The sequence below is a fragment of the Trachypithecus francoisi genome, unplaced genomic scaffold (assembly GCF_009764315.1).
Source record: "Trachypithecus francoisi isolate TF-2019V2 unplaced genomic scaffold, Tfra_2.0 Lachesis_group0, whole genome shotgun sequence".
Classification (NCBI taxonomy): Eukaryota; Metazoa; Chordata; class Mammalia; order Primates; family Cercopithecidae; genus Trachypithecus; species Trachypithecus francoisi.
The window spans coordinates 46,505,202-46,521,948 of record NW_022681453.1 but is presented as its reverse complement, the minus strand read 5'-3'; the positions used below and the strand labels follow the sequence as shown (position 1 = coordinate 46,521,948).

The 16,747-nt window shown below is 38.5% G+C and overlaps 1 protein-coding gene and 1 long non-coding RNA gene across 5 annotated transcripts in view; one reads left to right on the top strand and one right to left on the bottom strand.

Moving 5' to 3' along the window:
* LOC117083161 overlaps positions 1-8,883 on the top strand; it is a 49,028-nt gene extending 40,145 nt beyond the window's left edge. Inside the window, exons 3-5 of the long non-coding RNA XR_004436976.1 lie at positions 514-589; positions 6,043-6,181; positions 8,031-8,883. This is a non-coding gene — a long non-coding RNA (uncharacterized LOC117083161). The remainder of the gene's footprint in view (positions 1-513; positions 590-6,042; positions 6,182-8,030) is intronic.
* Positions 1-16,747, bottom strand: part of CNTN4 (contactin 4) — a 1,029,443-nt gene that overhangs the window by 269,357 nt on the left and 743,339 nt on the right. The window lies entirely within an intron of this gene.

The following is a 16,747-nucleotide window of genomic DNA, read 5'->3' as shown; positions in this document are numbered from 1 at the left end:
TTCTGATATAATTCTGTTCATTTCACAAACCATTCTATTATATATAATTATACTTGTCCCTCCATATATACCTGGAGTGTGACTCTCCCTCTTTCTACACAAACACAACTCTATATAAAATGTGTAAATAGACATAAATACAGACACACAATTGTTTTACAGTTTTGTGGTGTACTTTAAAATATTTAGAAGGTACCGTTCATAGTTCTTTTTAGGAGAATGTTTTATTAACTCAAAAAGGTCAAGTCTGGTTAGAGAGATAAGACATTTATAAACTCAAAGATCACAGTATAAGTAAATAAGCCATTACAAATACAAATGAGTTAATATAAGAAATATGTCTAATAAAGTTGGATATATTATTGTTTAAGAAACATTTTTTTCCACCTTCCCAAATGTAAATCTTCTCAATAAGGAGTGTGTTAAGTGCCATTTCATTTTTTGTTGTCTATTACATTTGATTTAATAACCTTTTATCGGATTTAAGGCTTCTAATTCAAGTATGTTGTGCAGGGTTGCATACCATCTAGCTGTGCACACTAGAGCAGAGTAACATTTGTTGATGATTTTCTCCATGCTGGCCATTTTGGTAAGTATTTTATGATGATTATCTCATGTACTCCTAACAACAACTGGGAAGGCTGCAGCTACAAATTGGAATGTTTCCACACTCAGGCTTAGTTTCAAGGAGTGCTAAGGATATTTAAAAAATTACACATATACATGTCTTAATTACCAGATTCTTCTGGAATTAGGGACATTTTAAGCTTGTACATTATTGTCTTCATCATTTATGTATTCATAAAAATTCCATTAAGTACCATCTGATTGCCAACTCAGAAGGCAAGCATTGTGAGAACACAGCTTCTGTCCTGTTAGGGCTCAAGCAGGCAGGTCTGACACATAACACCTAATCATAGCGACCCAAAGACTGCCAGGTTTGGGCTATGAAAAGTGCACATGAAGGACACACACATACTCAAGCACAAAACAAATCAATGCTATGATTTGAAAAACATTTCTGATGTAATAAACTTCTTTTTATTCAATGAACACCAGGTGAGGGTAGAACATGGTATTTTTCTTGTCTTTATGGATATGGTCTGAGATTTCTTCAAAAGGAATTAAACCAGGATTTTAAAAACTATGTTATGGAATTAATATTTTAAACCATTATCACTAAAAGTAACACTGAATCAGTCTGAATTGTCACTTCTGCATATAGGTTCTTAGAGTAAGTCATCTACATTTTTGCACATATATCCCATTCAGTTTCCAGAGTGGCATGAAAAATTAAGAGCTGATAGATAGTAGAGATCAGGTATCATCTAGGCAAAACCAATCATGGTTTCTGACTAGAGAAATAGTATTAAGAAATGAGAAAGAAAATGAGAAATATGGGCAATGATTTTTAACTATCCTTCCTGAGCTTAAAAAAATTGTATTCATGTTTTTTCCTTCTTAGTTTATGAATTCATTCACTTCTACAGGTTTTAGGCATTTGAAGTGTATCTCATTAATCTGGTATTTGTGAAAATAATCAGAAACATTTATTAGTCATTAATTGAAATAGATTCCAGATGATAAACCCTACCTATACAGCAAATGGAAAGACTGTATTTGGGCAGATCTGAGTTTGAAAACCATCTCTGCCACTTATTAGCTGTGTTGACTATGGGCAGGTCTTAATTTTCTCACAAATATAATGAGAATGAATGTTCTTTCTTTCAACATGAGAATCATGTGAAAAAATTTAATGAGATAATCTTTGAAAAGGTGCGAAGGCAAGCACAAGACCTTTTGTGCTATAAGGCTGGTAGTCAGTATGTTTCTTCTGTTCATTGTGGAATGCTGTGATTCACTGCCAAAGCATATCCCAAACATTCCAACTAAGGAAAGGTTTCAAACAGCAAATGCACACTAGAGTGAGCTGTAGATGTGAATCAAAGGACATGATATTTATGCACATATTTAGGGAAAGATTACATGCCTCAAATTGTTCTTTTCAGGTATGAATACCCAGATCCTAATAGTTAACAACATGATATTTTTTCAAAGTCAAATAGCTATGTGTGTAAATGGGTATTACGTTAAAGTTTGTACACTCATGATTAGGCCTTTACCAGTAATATTTCCACATATATTTTTATTTATTTATTTATTTGTTAAAAATTTTTCCATCAGTTATTGGGATACAGGTGGCATTTGGTTACATGAGTAAGTTCTTTTTTTTTTTTTTTTTGGAGATGGAGTCTCACTCTGTCGCCAGGCTGGAGTGCAGTGGCTTGATCACGGCTCATTGCAACCTCCATCTCCCAGGTGGAGATGGAGGTTGCCTCAGCCTCCTGAGTAGCTGGGACTACAGGAGTGCATCATCACACCCAGCTAATTTTTGTATTTTTAGTAGAGACAGGGTTTCACCATGTTGGCCAGGATGGTCTCGATCTCTTGACTTCGTGATCCACCCGCCTCAGTCTCCCAAAGTGCTGGGATTACAGGCGTGAGCCACCATGCCCAGCCATGAGTAACTTCTTTAGTGGTGATTTGTGAGATTTTGGTGCACCCATCACCCAAGCAGTATACACTGCACTATATCTGTAGTCTTTTATCCCTTGCCCACCCTTCCTTTCTTCCCCCCAAGTCCCCAAAGTCCATTGTATCATTCTTTTATTTTGTTTTATCTACTTATTTATTTAGATGGAGTCTCGCTCTGTTGCCCAGGCTGGAGTGCAGTGACACGATCTCAACTCACTGCAAGTTTTGCCTCCTGGGTTCATGCCATTCTCCTGCCTCAGCCTCCCAAGTAGCTGGAACTACAGGTGCCCGCCACCACGCCTGGCTAATTTTTTGTATTTTTAGTAGAGATGGGGTTTCACTGTGTTAGCCAGGATGGTCTCCATATCCTGACCTCGTGATCCACCCACCTCGGCCATCCAAAATGCTGGGATTACAGGAGTGAGCCACCATGCCTGGCCTCATCGTATCATTTTTATGCCTTTGCGTCCTCATAGCTTAGCTCCCACATATCAGTGAGAACATATGATGTTTGGTTTTCCATTCCTGAGTTACTTCACTTAGAATAATAGTCTCCAATCTCAACCAGGTCACTGCAAATGCTGTTTGTTTATCCTTTTTTATGGCTGTATGGTATTCCATCATATATATATATCATAGTTTCTTTAGCCACTCGTTGATTGATGGGCATTTGGGTTGGTTCTACGATTTTGCTATTGTGAATTGGGCCACTATAAACATGCACGTTCAAGTATCTTTTTTGAGTAATGACTTCTTTTTCTCTGGGTAGACACCCAGTAGTGGGATTGCTGGATCAAATGGTAGTTCTCCTTTTAGTTCTTTAAGGAATCTCCACACTGTTTTCCATAATGACTGCATTAGTTTGCATTCCCACCAGCAGTGTGGAAGTGTTCACTGTTAACTGCATCTACACCAACATCTACTGTTTTTTGATTATGGCCATTCTTGCAGGAGTAAGGTGGTATCACATTGTGGTTTTGATTTGCATTTTCCTGATCATTAGTGATGTTGAGCATTTTTCATACGTTTTTTGGCTATTTGTATATCCTCTTTTAAGAATTGTCTGTTCATGTCCTTAGTCCACTTTTTGATGGGATTGTTTGATTTTTTTTCTTATTGATTTGTTTGAGTTTGTTGTAGAGTCTGGATATTAGTCCTTTGTCAGATGTATAGATTGCGAAGATTACTTCCACTCTGTGGGTTGTCTCTTTACTCTGCTGACTGTTCCTTTTGCTGTGCAAAAGCTCTTTAGTTAGGTCCCAGCTATTTATCTTTGTTTTTATTGCATTTGCTTTTGGGTTCTCTTGGTCATGAAATCCTTGCCTAAGCCAATGTCTAGAAGGTTTTTCCGATGTCATCTACTAGAATTTGTATAGTTTCCAGTCTTAGGTTTAATTCCTTAATCCATTTTCAGTTGCTTTTTGTATAAGGTGAGAAATGAGGATCCAGAGTCATTTTATCTCCAAAGCCTTGGTACTTGGCTAATGATCAGTAGCAGCAGGCATTATGAGACAGAATACGTTATGGATAACATCACTGTGACCACCACACTAATAGCAACAATAGAATTGACTTGCAGACTATATTGCAGTCATACCATGTGGCCAAGTACTTTTCTTATTTGATCTCATTTAATTCCATTATACTTTAAACTCCCAATTTATAGGTGACACAGCTGAAACTCAGGGAGGTGCAGCACCTTCTTCACACACCTGGGAAGTGGCCAGAAGATACAAACTCATGTGTTATCTCTTTCCAGAGTTACTGCTCTGAAGCACCATAATCTATGACATCTTCAATGATGTCATAAAGTCAGTGAAAAAGAGCTTTCAAATCAGTTACTTGACATGCCAGAGACACAAAAAAAGTTCATTTCAATAAAATTTACACTCAGTGAACATGGAAAGAAATTCACATTTCAACACACAGTGTGATGGGTTGGTATAAGTACTTTGATTTCAAATCTATTCCTCTGCTTTTCTTTGTGGATGGGCATTCAACATGGAGATTTTAAATGTTAGGTGCAAAGTGTGAAGTTGAACAAGGAGAAAACAAGCAGAAACGACTCTATTAAGAAGCAGGATTGTTGCCTTGTTAGGAAGGTAGCTAAACAATTACACTTGGGTTGTATTCCCTTTAGCAATTGGTCACTAAAGATATGACTGAATAAATAATGTATGTCTAAAACAAGGAATTAATATCCATGCACCATTGTTTCTCAAAATAGCCTGTCTTTCAAGCTTTATATGCAGTTCATTGACATGTGATGTGTAGAATTTTAAAAAATAAATACCTCTACTTTTTGGTGATTTCATTTGTCAGCATTTTATATAACTTTTTCCAACAGCCATGTGCTAAGGATTGTACAATTGTGTGGCAGATGTGTTTTCATATCATATTTGTGAAGACAGCTGTCCTTTATTCTCCTATGGAATGTAATATCTGAATTTCATTTTAAAATGAGATTAGAAAATATGCTATAGTATTTGGAATGTGTTATCTCATTGAGACTAGAGAGGAAGTGATTTAGCAGTTATGTTCCTGGAGGAGTGGATGTGTACAAAGGCCTTAAAGCTGCAATATGCTATCAATAATAAAAAGTCTTAATATAGGAAAACATTTGGAATTCAGGTCACGGAGTAAATCAGAGAGTAAGGGGAAAATGTCCACATATTTCTCGTCTGGGAAATTTTTAAATATTTAGAGCTGGGGAAGAAGTATCTTATCATAAATACCTGAATATAGTCTAGAGGAAATAAAATCAAGAGGGTCCAAGACCTTTTTTGAGAAGTAATTAACAGTAAATAAGAAAGAGTAATTTATTTAGGTCATAATTAATGGACTAGCCATTACACATATGGACAGGAAGAGCTGAAGCTATTCACAGGGTGGGATGACTCAGAGGAGGGTATAAAAAGTTTAGTTTTAAAATGGCCAGGAAAGGTTAATGAGATAATATCACACATCATAGCTTGTTAAGAATCCACAGAGAGAAGGGAGAAAAGAAAAAAGGAAAAATGATACAGTAACCATGCATGTAATACATGTATTATTTAATGCAAGTCAAAAAATACCAGTTCACTTTTTTCCTGACTTGGGTAGACCTGGATTCTATTAATTCTCCCAGGGTGGCCTTAGAACAAGAAATTGTCAGCACTAGTTCCCTTTGTTATTGCTTCCTTTTGAAAGAAGCAATCAGTAAGGAGATCAATATCAACTTGGAAAAATGGTCAAGTGATATATCTGTTATGAATATGATCTCCATAATGATGATTACACCATTTATAAAAAGAAAAGAGGTATTTTTGGAGAGTAACTTTAAAAACCCACTATCATGCAGCAAATTTAAAGTTATATCTTGACTCTCTGCCATTTGCTCCCTGTGTGTGTGTGTGTGTGGATGCACAGTTTATGGTTTCCTGGATTGAAGAGACTTGTAGTGAAAATAAATCTAAATTTACAAAACCTGAGTTATAAAGCCATATTTTTTACATTCTTTCCACTTAGGAAGAAGGAAGACTGGACTTCCCTGTAAGAGAGTATATAGCAAGAGGAAGAACTGCATGATGGTTTAACTCTCTGGTTTTGGAGTCAGAAGGACCTCAGTATAAACTTAGCACTCTTACTTTCTACCTGTATGATGTAGGTGAGTTACTTAATCTCCTTGAACTTCAATTCTCACTTCTAATATCAGGACATTAATTCCTATCTCATAGGACTTTCTGAAGATTAAGATTATGCATGTAAAGCACTTAAGACGCTGCCTGGTCCAAAGTCAGTAGTCTATAAATGTTAGCACTATCAGTATGATCTTTGAGCATCCAAAGGAAAGTTTACAGAAATTGACTCACTGGGAGTAACTTCCACCAGATAAAGTAGTCAAGTCAACCCTACTGTGGCAAAAACAAAACAAAACAAAAAAACTGATAAGACTTAAAATATATCCTCTTCTGCTAGTCCTAATTATGTTTTCAAGTCAGGATTGATGCTGAAGTGAATCAGATATCTTATCCTTTACATTGCATGAATTGTATTCTTTATAACACATTTAAGGTATATGCACATATACCCTGGATTCAGATAATTCTTCATGAGAAATTCTTCCTATAATCTTATGGTCTGAGAAAGCTTGTGTTACTTAAAAACATTGTTTCTATAAAACAATAAAATTGATATTTCTCTACCTTTTTAAAACTTTTAAGTTTAGGGGTACATGTGCAGGTTTGTTACAGGTAAACTTTGGTCATGGGGGTTTATTGTACAGATTATTTCATCACCCAGGTATTAAGCCCAGAACCCATTAGTTATTTTTCCTGATCCTCTCCCTCCTCCCACCCTCCACCACCTAATAGGTCCCAGTATGTGTTGTTCCCGTTTATGTGTCCATGTGTTCTCATCCTAGCTCCCACTTGTAAGTGAGAACATGTGGTATTTGGTTTTCTGTCAACTCGCTGAGGATAATGACCCAGTACCTTTTTTAAAGGATGTAAAAATATGTGATTTTTTGGCTGGGCACAGTGGCTCATGCCTGTAATCACAGCACTATGGGAGGCCGAGGCAGGTAGATTACTTGAGGTCAGGAGTTCGAGACCAGCCTGGCCAACACGGAGAAACCCTGTCTCTACTAAAAATACAAAAATTAGCTGGGTGTGGTGGCATGTGCCTGTAGTTCCAGCTGCTCAGGAGGCTAAGGCAGGAGAATTGCTTGAACCTGGGAGACGGAGGTTACAGTGAGCCGAGATCGCACCACTGCACTCCAGCCTGGGTGACAGAGCAAGACTCCATCTAAAAACAAAAACCTGACATTAATTACCCCAGTTTGTTGGCAGTCTAAAGTAAGAGACCAGGAGGCTGGGCGTGCCTGTAGTCCCAGCTATTCAGGAGGCTAAGGCAGGAGAATGGCGTGAACCTGGGAGGCGGAGCTTGTAGTGAGCCGAGATCACACCACTGCACTCCAGCCTGGGCGACAGAGTGAGACTCTACCTCAAAAAATAAAATGAAATAGAAAATAAAATAAAATAAATAAATAAATAAATAAAATAAAATAAATAAAAAATAAAATACAAATAAAGTAAGGGACAAAACCCTCTTTTTTGACACTGAGTCTTGCTCTATTGCCCAGGCTGGAGTGCAGTGGTGTGATCTCAGCTCACTGCAACCTCTGCCTCCTGGGTTTAAGTGATTCTCCTGCCTTAGCCTCTGGAGTAGCTGAGATTACAGGCACCTGCCACCATGCCCGGCTAATTTTTGTATTTTTAGTAGAGACAGGTTTCCCACGTTGGCCAGGCTGGTCTCAAACTTCTGACTTCAAGTGATCCGCCTGCCTCAGCCTCCCAAAGTACTGGGATTACAGGTGTGAGCCACTGCACCTGGTCGGGACCAAAGTGTTATGCTAGGTCTAATATTCCTAAGTCAGTGTACACTTGAGATACAAATGACTCATTCACAGAAATGACTTCTGACCTTTTTGTTTCCTTTTTTTTTTTTTTTTCCAGAGCCTCTAATTCTGCAGCCATGAACATCACTATGAAAATCCTTAATACACTTATTTCAGAGTAAAAGGGAAGGATTATTCAGAGCTGTCCTAGGTGCTGATTCCAGCCCTCACAGTGTTCTCTCTACAACTGCCTGAGGTTTTTCTTACCCTGTTCAGTTATACCAAATAAAACCTTACAATTTAGATATTACTTTGGAATTACAAAAATATCATTTTAAACCATAAATACTTTCAAAAGTATGAACTTGCTGTTAATCATTTTCAGTGAAGAGTGAATTAATTCAATCAGGTTGCTTTCACTTAACAAGTAAGAGCAGTATGGAGTCTTCAAATGTAAGTTTTGAATAACCAAAGAAGAATCAAAGGAAAATTTAATCTATGAAATAGTGGATAAGGTAAAACAGTGCTGAGAAAGTTCAAGAAGGATAATGACTTAAAAAACTGGATGAGGAAAGTGGTGTGTGGAGACTGCCAAAGACAAATTTGCCTAGGGTCAGCAATCCTCTATTTAGCAAAATGGACGATTATTCTCCTCTTTCTCTTCTTGCACTACATTACTAGATCATACATCACTCTTTGTTTCCAGGAACAAAATCTAGGCAAGAATTAAAAATAGCATAATCAATATTACATGTTAACAAGGCTTCCTAACGTTGGCAGTTTAACCACTTTATAAATATTATCTATTTAGAAGAATGTTAAGGACAGTTCCATCCAGTTAAGCTAAATAACATAATTTCTCAATTTCTATGTATTTATTCATTCAGTCTTCACCACAACTCTTTGAGGTGGGTTCTATTACTATTCTCATTTAACAGAAAGAAAAATAAACATCCAAGAGCTTAGAATACGGATTTTCCCGACCCAGAAGTCCCTATATATAACTTCTATTCTATATCAAATTAAATAACAGGGATGAAACCATACTTGTTGATGGTCTGTTTGACTGAGATTCTCACACTTTTTCACCCCTCAACTATTATTTTTTTGACTTTACAGAAAATAAAGGTTGCTTGGCTGCCCTTTTCTCTGGGAGCGTACGGCATTCCTGATAGCTATTTTTATTTCTCATTTTAGTTCTTTCCTTCTCCTCATTTCTTTGACATACTCTATTTTATCTAGACCTTTGTGCTATTTAAGAGGCCAAAGAACAACTCAATTTAAAATGTCTGAGTTTCCCTGTGTGTTCCACAAAAAATGTACACCTATGTAACTCATGAGGTTACTGCAATTAGTGAGATATGGCATCGTTAATAATGTTGTTCTCCTTCGGAGACAGGTGCCCTAACATGCAAGCTATTATTACCAGCATTTTTCTCTACGGGAGCTCATCTCTTTTCCCATATCATCCTGACTCGGGAGTGTTAATGGTTAGGCAGCTGCATTCTTTATCTTTGGTTTCATACTTACATAACACAAAGAGAAACAAAGGTTTCAGAAAGGCATTTGGCCTAGTAAATTTCTGAATAAAATATGGACCCTTCGCTGTGCTCTGCAAAGGCCCTTCAGGATCCAGTCCCTGCCTGCGTCCCTGGCTTTGTTCCCTGCCACTTCCCTAGTTACTTATTTATACCGTAATGGCCACATTTTGCTTTCTGTTCTTCAACCACTTTGCAGCTAACCCAGTCTCAGGACCCTTGTCCTTGCTGTTCCCCTTTTTTGGAGTGCTCTTCCCCATTCTTTGGCTTATCATGTTTAGTCATTAGGAACCAACTCAAATGCCCCTTCTTCAGAGCAGCAATACCTGAGGGCTTAAGAAAAGTCAACCGTGACCTGGCTCCAGTTACCCTCTGTCACATTCCCTCTTTACTACATCCTTCCCAGCAATCACCACCACCGTCATCTGCAACCACGGTTCTCATTTGTGTACTTTACTGTCTCCATTCCCTCCCCAAATAAAAGCTCACTGTGGGGCAGGAATCTTGCCAGTTTTTATGAGGCTATAGCCAATGCCCAAAACAGTGTCTGATACATAGTAGATACTTAATTAGTCTTGTTGAACACTGCTCTTCTTCCTGTTTCACAGGCTGTGGTGGTGGTCAGTGAGAACTGTTGGACTAGGGTGAACTTCCTTGTATTTGTCCTCATGACACACTGTTTTCCAGCACCTTGGCTACAAAGGACCTTTGTATGCTCAATAGCCAGGGATGCTCTGGAGAATAACTTCAAGAAAGGGTGTCCAATCAAGGACATGGAGCCACCTACTCTCCTGCATCCCCTTCCTTAAAAGGAAAGCAAAGAGATAAACTAAAATTGGAATGTAATCAGCATATGAAATGCAGTTATTTCTTTGCAAAATAAATACCCTCCCACCCAGTCGCCCACTCACCCCTGCCCCAGGGAATGCCAGAGATGATGAAAACATGAAACAACTCCTTGCAAATTGCATGGGCCTATTATTTGTGATTAGGGCTGTTATCAGCCAGTCAATGATATATCATACAATTATCTTTTCTTCATCTAGTGTGATAATTTTATAACTGATAAACTTATGATCATTATAGCTTTGATGGAAAGAAATATGATTTTTCATTTTGAATTTTACTTTATAGACTTTTTTCTCCCTAATGAAAATTAAAATTAGCAGGTTGTAATTCATTGTACCAATATTCTTAATAAACAGGCACCTTAGAAGGCAAATCAGATACATTCAAGTAACACCAGAATGAATATTCTCTGAAGAAAATGCTGAAAAATTATGCATCAAGAGGCCATGATAAAGTCAGTAATCTACAGAAAAAGCCTTGGAAACGTATTACTAAATGGAGACGTAAGGGCCACAGATCATGATCAAACCCCAGAGACTACAAATCTGTGAGCCATACAATTGGTCATGAAAAACCCTGCTTCAAAGTGAAAGAAATCTCTTCATCTCAAACTTTTTCACTCAATTTCTTTTCTTTTTATTAACCTTTCAGGAATATAAACCTAGGGAGTGAACTCACTACCATATTTGCTTACACTTAGTGGCAGTGGATACAATCTCTTAAGAAAGAGGGGGCAGTTTCTCACTTCCTACTTGTAAATGAAACTAGATCGGCGTTCAAGTAATTACACCTTCTCTTAATTCTATCCAAAGAGTAGGTATTTTTTTCCTCCAAGAAGCTTGGGAGGAAACTGCACTGATATTTACTTTAAAAGGAGAGGCAGATGTTACCAGTACTTCCTGGCATCCATGCTCTGCAGAAAAAATTTTGCTTTCAAAGCTAATAGAAGACGCTTCACTATGTACTCAGTTTCAGGTTTTTGAACTAATAAAGTAGGCATTTCATTACTAAATGCCAGTCATGCTTAGATTCATTGCTCCTAAGAAACTGGACATGCTTTGCATCATAGCTATTTTAGGGAAATCAAAGGTATGGGGAGTAACAGGTTTGTTTAATCACTGGCTCAACAAGGGCTGTTTCTCTCTCTTTTCCATCCTCTTTGAGTATAAAGTGTATCTTGGGATACTGGAAGCTGAATTCACTGTATACCAGTCAAAAATTTTTAAGGGAAAAAAAAAAAAAAAGGTTCTGTATGTAAATGAAATTCCCAGATGAGGAGCAGCTGTTATTTATGTTGAATTTACGTTGCTTCGGCAACTTCAACCATATATTTTTATCTCATTTAATTACAGTTTTGAAAATAAAACCATCATCAAATATACATGCAAGCTATGTGTTTATTCATCATCTATTTAGATTTTGCAATGGGTGCTGTTTCCCTGTTCTCATTTTCACAAAGAAGAGTCAGAGATAAGGCTGCAGTGTGTTAAATCTGTCAATTCTTAGAAATGCCATTGCTCATGCCCCTGGCTCTTAAGTGCACTTTGTGGTAGTTAAGAACCAATAAAGATTCATTCAATACCTACAATATGCCTACTATTGGCACCTATCATAATGCCAGCCACTGTTTTAGATACTGGGGATACATCACTGACAACACAAAACAAAGCAAAATCTCTCTTCTCAAAGAGCTTAATGTAGGTAAGAGATGACAAACTAAATAAATAAATTACACACAGTGTCGTTGATGCACACTACAGAAAAATAAGCTAGGGAAAATGGACAGGGGATGTTAATACGAAAATTTGAAAAGAAGAAGTAATATAAAGTAGAACCTTTCTGCTTTCCATCCTAAGTGTGGGAGGATAAATCACTCCCCCCTTCGCCAACTCAGCTCTCGTCCCCTACCGAGGCTGCCAAGAAGGGCACAAAGTAGTACCAAGTGACACAGCAGTCCTGATTTAGTTTGGTATTTTCTTATTTATAACTGATGTGGAAGTCATCTTAGTTCATGTAACACCTGAGGAAACTAATAAATAAGCATTTTCACGTTATATCTAAAAGTTAAAAACAGCTCCTTAGCAAAACAAAACTTCTAAGCTGCTGAAGAAGTGGGAGAAACAACTGAGGAGACATGTGAAATACACACTGATTTGCTAAGAGAAGACAATTAACAAACTAGCATGGTGATCATCTGTGTCGGCAATGGATAGTTACTGTTTTCTGCCTCCGAAATCCTATGAAGCCAGAGGATTTCAGTTAGGAAGATCTTCCCATCCTTTGTGCGGCCTGACACCCCTCCCTTCTTCAATATTACTTGTGGTGCCATGTGTGGAAGATGTTGTGAGGAATATGAAGACCAACATGGTCCCTGACCTCAAGACGTTTACAATCCAGATATGATAGGCACATCATGGCTCTATTGTAAGGTATAAAGAAAGTATGTAGAGCATTGCTGTAAAAGTGTGTAGAGCAAATGCTGTAGAGTATTAGAAAGTGCCATGAGAGTAGAAAAAACAATCTACTTTTTGCTGGCGGTGATCACCCAATCAACATTCCATCTTCACAGACTGCGGACCCAGAACAATGAGGATAAAGGGAGTTGAGTTTTCAGTTTAGTTTTGGGATAAAAACCTGGCCAATTCCCCCCCGCTTTGGCATCCACGACCTGGTTCCTCTCAATCTCCACCTCGGCCCTGCTCACTGTCCCCACTGTTTTTTTTTTGTTTGTTTTTTTGAGACGGAGTCTCGTGCTGTCGCCCAGGCTGGAGTGCAGTGGCGCGATCTCCGCTCACTGCAAGCTCCGCCTCCCCGGTTCACGCCATTCTCCTGCCTCAGCCTCCCGAGTAGCTGGGACTACAGGCGCCCGCCACCGCGCCCGGCTAATTTTTTTTTGTAATTTTAGTAGAGACGGGGTTTCACCGTGTTGGCCGGAATGGTCTTGGTCTCCTGACCTTGTGATCTGCCCCCCTCGGCCTCCCAAAGTGCTGGGATTACAGGCTTGAGCCACCACACCCGGCCTACTGTCCCCATTGTTTTTAATGCAGGTCAGTGTGCACAGACAGTGCCAAGGTACAGCCTCACCTCACCACAAGGCACAACTGGATTCTCATGAGAGCTTTGGCATCAAGTGAGTTCAAGAGAGTTACTCAAAGCCAGACTTTATCAATATTGAGACTACTCATACTCTGGTTTTCAAAAATATGAGCCAAGCTAATATCCAACTACATTCTCATTTTCCCCGTCAGAGCACTGGCCTGTCATCTTTCCATCTTCACAACATTGCTCCTGAGATCATTTTCTGTTCTGATTTCTTTGAGTTTGTCTTTGCTTTGCAACTTTAATAGTGCAGTTTTCGGCAACTGAATTATAGCGCAACTCCAATTGCTCTTCTGTACGAGAAACTTTACAGCTGCAAACCTCACGTGGCACTTGAATTTCCACAGGCTTCTTTAAAGATCGTAGACGAAGCCACAGTGATCAGGATGCTACACAGTGCAGCAACTGACGCTTTTTTTTCTTCTCTTTTTTGAGACTGAGTCTCGCTCTGTCGCCCAGGCTGGAGTGCAGTGGCTCCATCTCGGCTCACTGCAACCTCCGCCTCCTGGTTCACACCATTCTCCTGCCTCAGCCTCCCAAGTTGCTGGGACTACAGGCACCTACCACCGCGCCTGGCTAATTTTTATATTTTTAGTAGAGATCGGGTTTCACCTTGCTAGCAGGATTTTTTTTTTTTTTGACAGAGTTTTGTTCTTGTTGCACAGGCTGGAGTACAATGGTGCAGTCTCTACTCACTGCAACCTCCGCCTCCCGGGTTCAAGCAATTCTTGTGCCTCAGCCTTCCAAGTAACTGGGATTACAAGCTCTCACCACCAAGCTCGGCTAATTTTTTTGTATTTTCAGTAGAGACCGGGTTTCAACATGCTGGCCAGGCTGGTCTTGAACTCCTGACCTCAGGTGATCTGCCTACCACTGCCTCCCAAAGTGTTGGGATTACAGGCGTGAGCCACCATGCCCAGCTGATAAAGACATTTTTAAGTGTCCCTAAAATAGCCAGGCATGGTGTTGTGTGCCTATAATTCCAGCTACTTCGGAGGCTGAGGCAGGAAGATTGCTTGAGTCCAGGAGTTTGCGACCAGCCTGGGTAACACAGAGAGACCTTGTCTCATGCTCAAAATATGTGGGTGTGGTTGGGTGAGCTAGTGAAGAGATTACAGATCTCAGGTATCCTGGTCCTTAAGTGATAAGAGCAATGCTCACACCTTTCTTGCCTAGTTGGATGTTAGCTAATTCAGCCACTTGTAGGTTGCAGTAAAAATAGTAGTATTTAGAGCTAAGATTTACTGAGTGCTTCCTATGTGCTAGGCACATATCCTAAGTGTTTTTCACGTATTAACAATATATAAAATCGAATCCTCTGAACAATCCATAAAGTAGGTAATTTTATATTCCTTTTTATAGATAAGGAAACTGATGCCAGAACAGCAAAATAAATTGTTCAAGTACACATGGGTAGTAAATGATAATGCCAGAATGCTAACCCAGGTTGTCTTTCTCCAGAAAAACTGATGGTTTTTCCTCATTCTAAATGTTTTATTGTGTGACATATTAGGCAAACAAAGAAAACAAATAATGTTTATGCAGAGTTATAAGAATACCCAGTGTAATAAATGAAGCACTGCCAGTAATGTTGAAGCCTCTGCGTATTCCTCCCTGTTTCCCTACTGCTGATTATTTTGTCATGTGTTTCTTCCTTATGGTTTTACCACACATATATGTGTGTACGTTTGTGTGTGTGTGTGTATGTCAGTGTGTATGCAGACACATGTACAAATATATATATCCCTAAATAATGTATTGTTTGGCCTTGAAAGTAATTTGTACTTCATAAAAATGGAATTGTACTATGCATTCCTCTAACACTTGCTATTTTTACTCAACATTATTCCTTTGAGTCTTAGTCTCAATGGTTGTAGCTGTGGTTCATTCATTTTCATTGTGTGGTAATGGTTCTTTATAAGAATTTACTGCCAGGCTCAGTGGCTCTCACCTGTAATCCCAGCACTCTGGGAGGCCAAAGCAGGTGGATCACCTGAGGTCAGGAGTTCGAGACCAACCTGGCCAACATGGTGAAACCCTGTCTCTACTGAAAAATACAAAAAGTTAGCCAAGCGTGGTGGCAGGCGCCAGTAATCCCAGCTTCTCCAGAGCCTGAGGCAGGAGAATCACTTGAACCCAGGAGGCGGAGGTTGCAGTGAGCCAAGATCGCACCACTGTGTCAGAAAGAAAAAAAAAAAATTTCCACAGCTAATATAGTTAATATATTATTTCCACTGTCCATCAATAGTTCTTTTCCCACTTACTTGCTATTATAAACTAAACTGGTATAAAAGGCCTGTGTCTTGCACATATTTTCAAGAGTTTCTTTGGTTTAGAGTATGCATATTTAAGAGTATAAAATACAACTTTAGATTTATAAGTTTACAAGGTATTTATACAATCTGTTTTCTAAAATAGTTGGACAATTTCAATCTTGTCTCCCTAAATGAGAATTCCTGTTGTTCCTCAACAACACTTATTATTTTAGTTTATGTCAATCTGGTGTCTGAAATGATAATTCATGATTTCTAATTTGCATCCCTTTGATGATTAATAAAGCTGGTTTTTCATATATTTATGGGCCATTCACATTTCATCATTCTGAAAATGCCAGTTCATATCATTTACCCAGTCATATAAAAGATTTTTATTTTTCTTACTGACTCATTGGAGTTCTTTATTTACTTGGGAACCTCTATTTGTTACATTTTTACAAATGTCTTCTCCTACTATATCTCTGTCTTTTTCATTCTCTGGTATTCTTTGATAAATGACAGTCCTATGAATGCATCAGTCTTTTCTTTAAGGCTAACATTCATAATTTCTTACTTAAGAAACTCGTCTTTATCTTGAAGTCATAAAGATATTCGTCTACATTTGTTTTTCTAAAAGTATTTAATTTTGTGTTCTCATTTAAGTCAAGTCATTTAAATCAATTTGTGTCTTCAATTGCTTTCAGCCACAGCACCATACTGCTGGGTGTCTACAGTCAATTCGCATTGCTGGCAGTAGTTATGTTCTCTGCAAAGTTGCCCCAGGCACTGAATTAGTGACTACTAAACCGTAGGGGAAATACAGGGTTAGGTTTCTGCGAGTCTCTGGTCACACCATTTTCATCAACCAATCAATACATAACCTTGCTTTACTTGTTTCTATTTGAAGACATGGTATTTAATATATAATGCTGACTCATTAACACTGAATTCGTGGTCTGAAAGAAGCTCATCTGACACGTATATTTTCTGTAAGGCATGACTTTCTTGTGCTTATGAACACTAGACAGCACCTCAGTGCTATTCCCTTGGGCTATTTTAAACAGTGAAATCACCAACAAAAGAGCACAAAAATG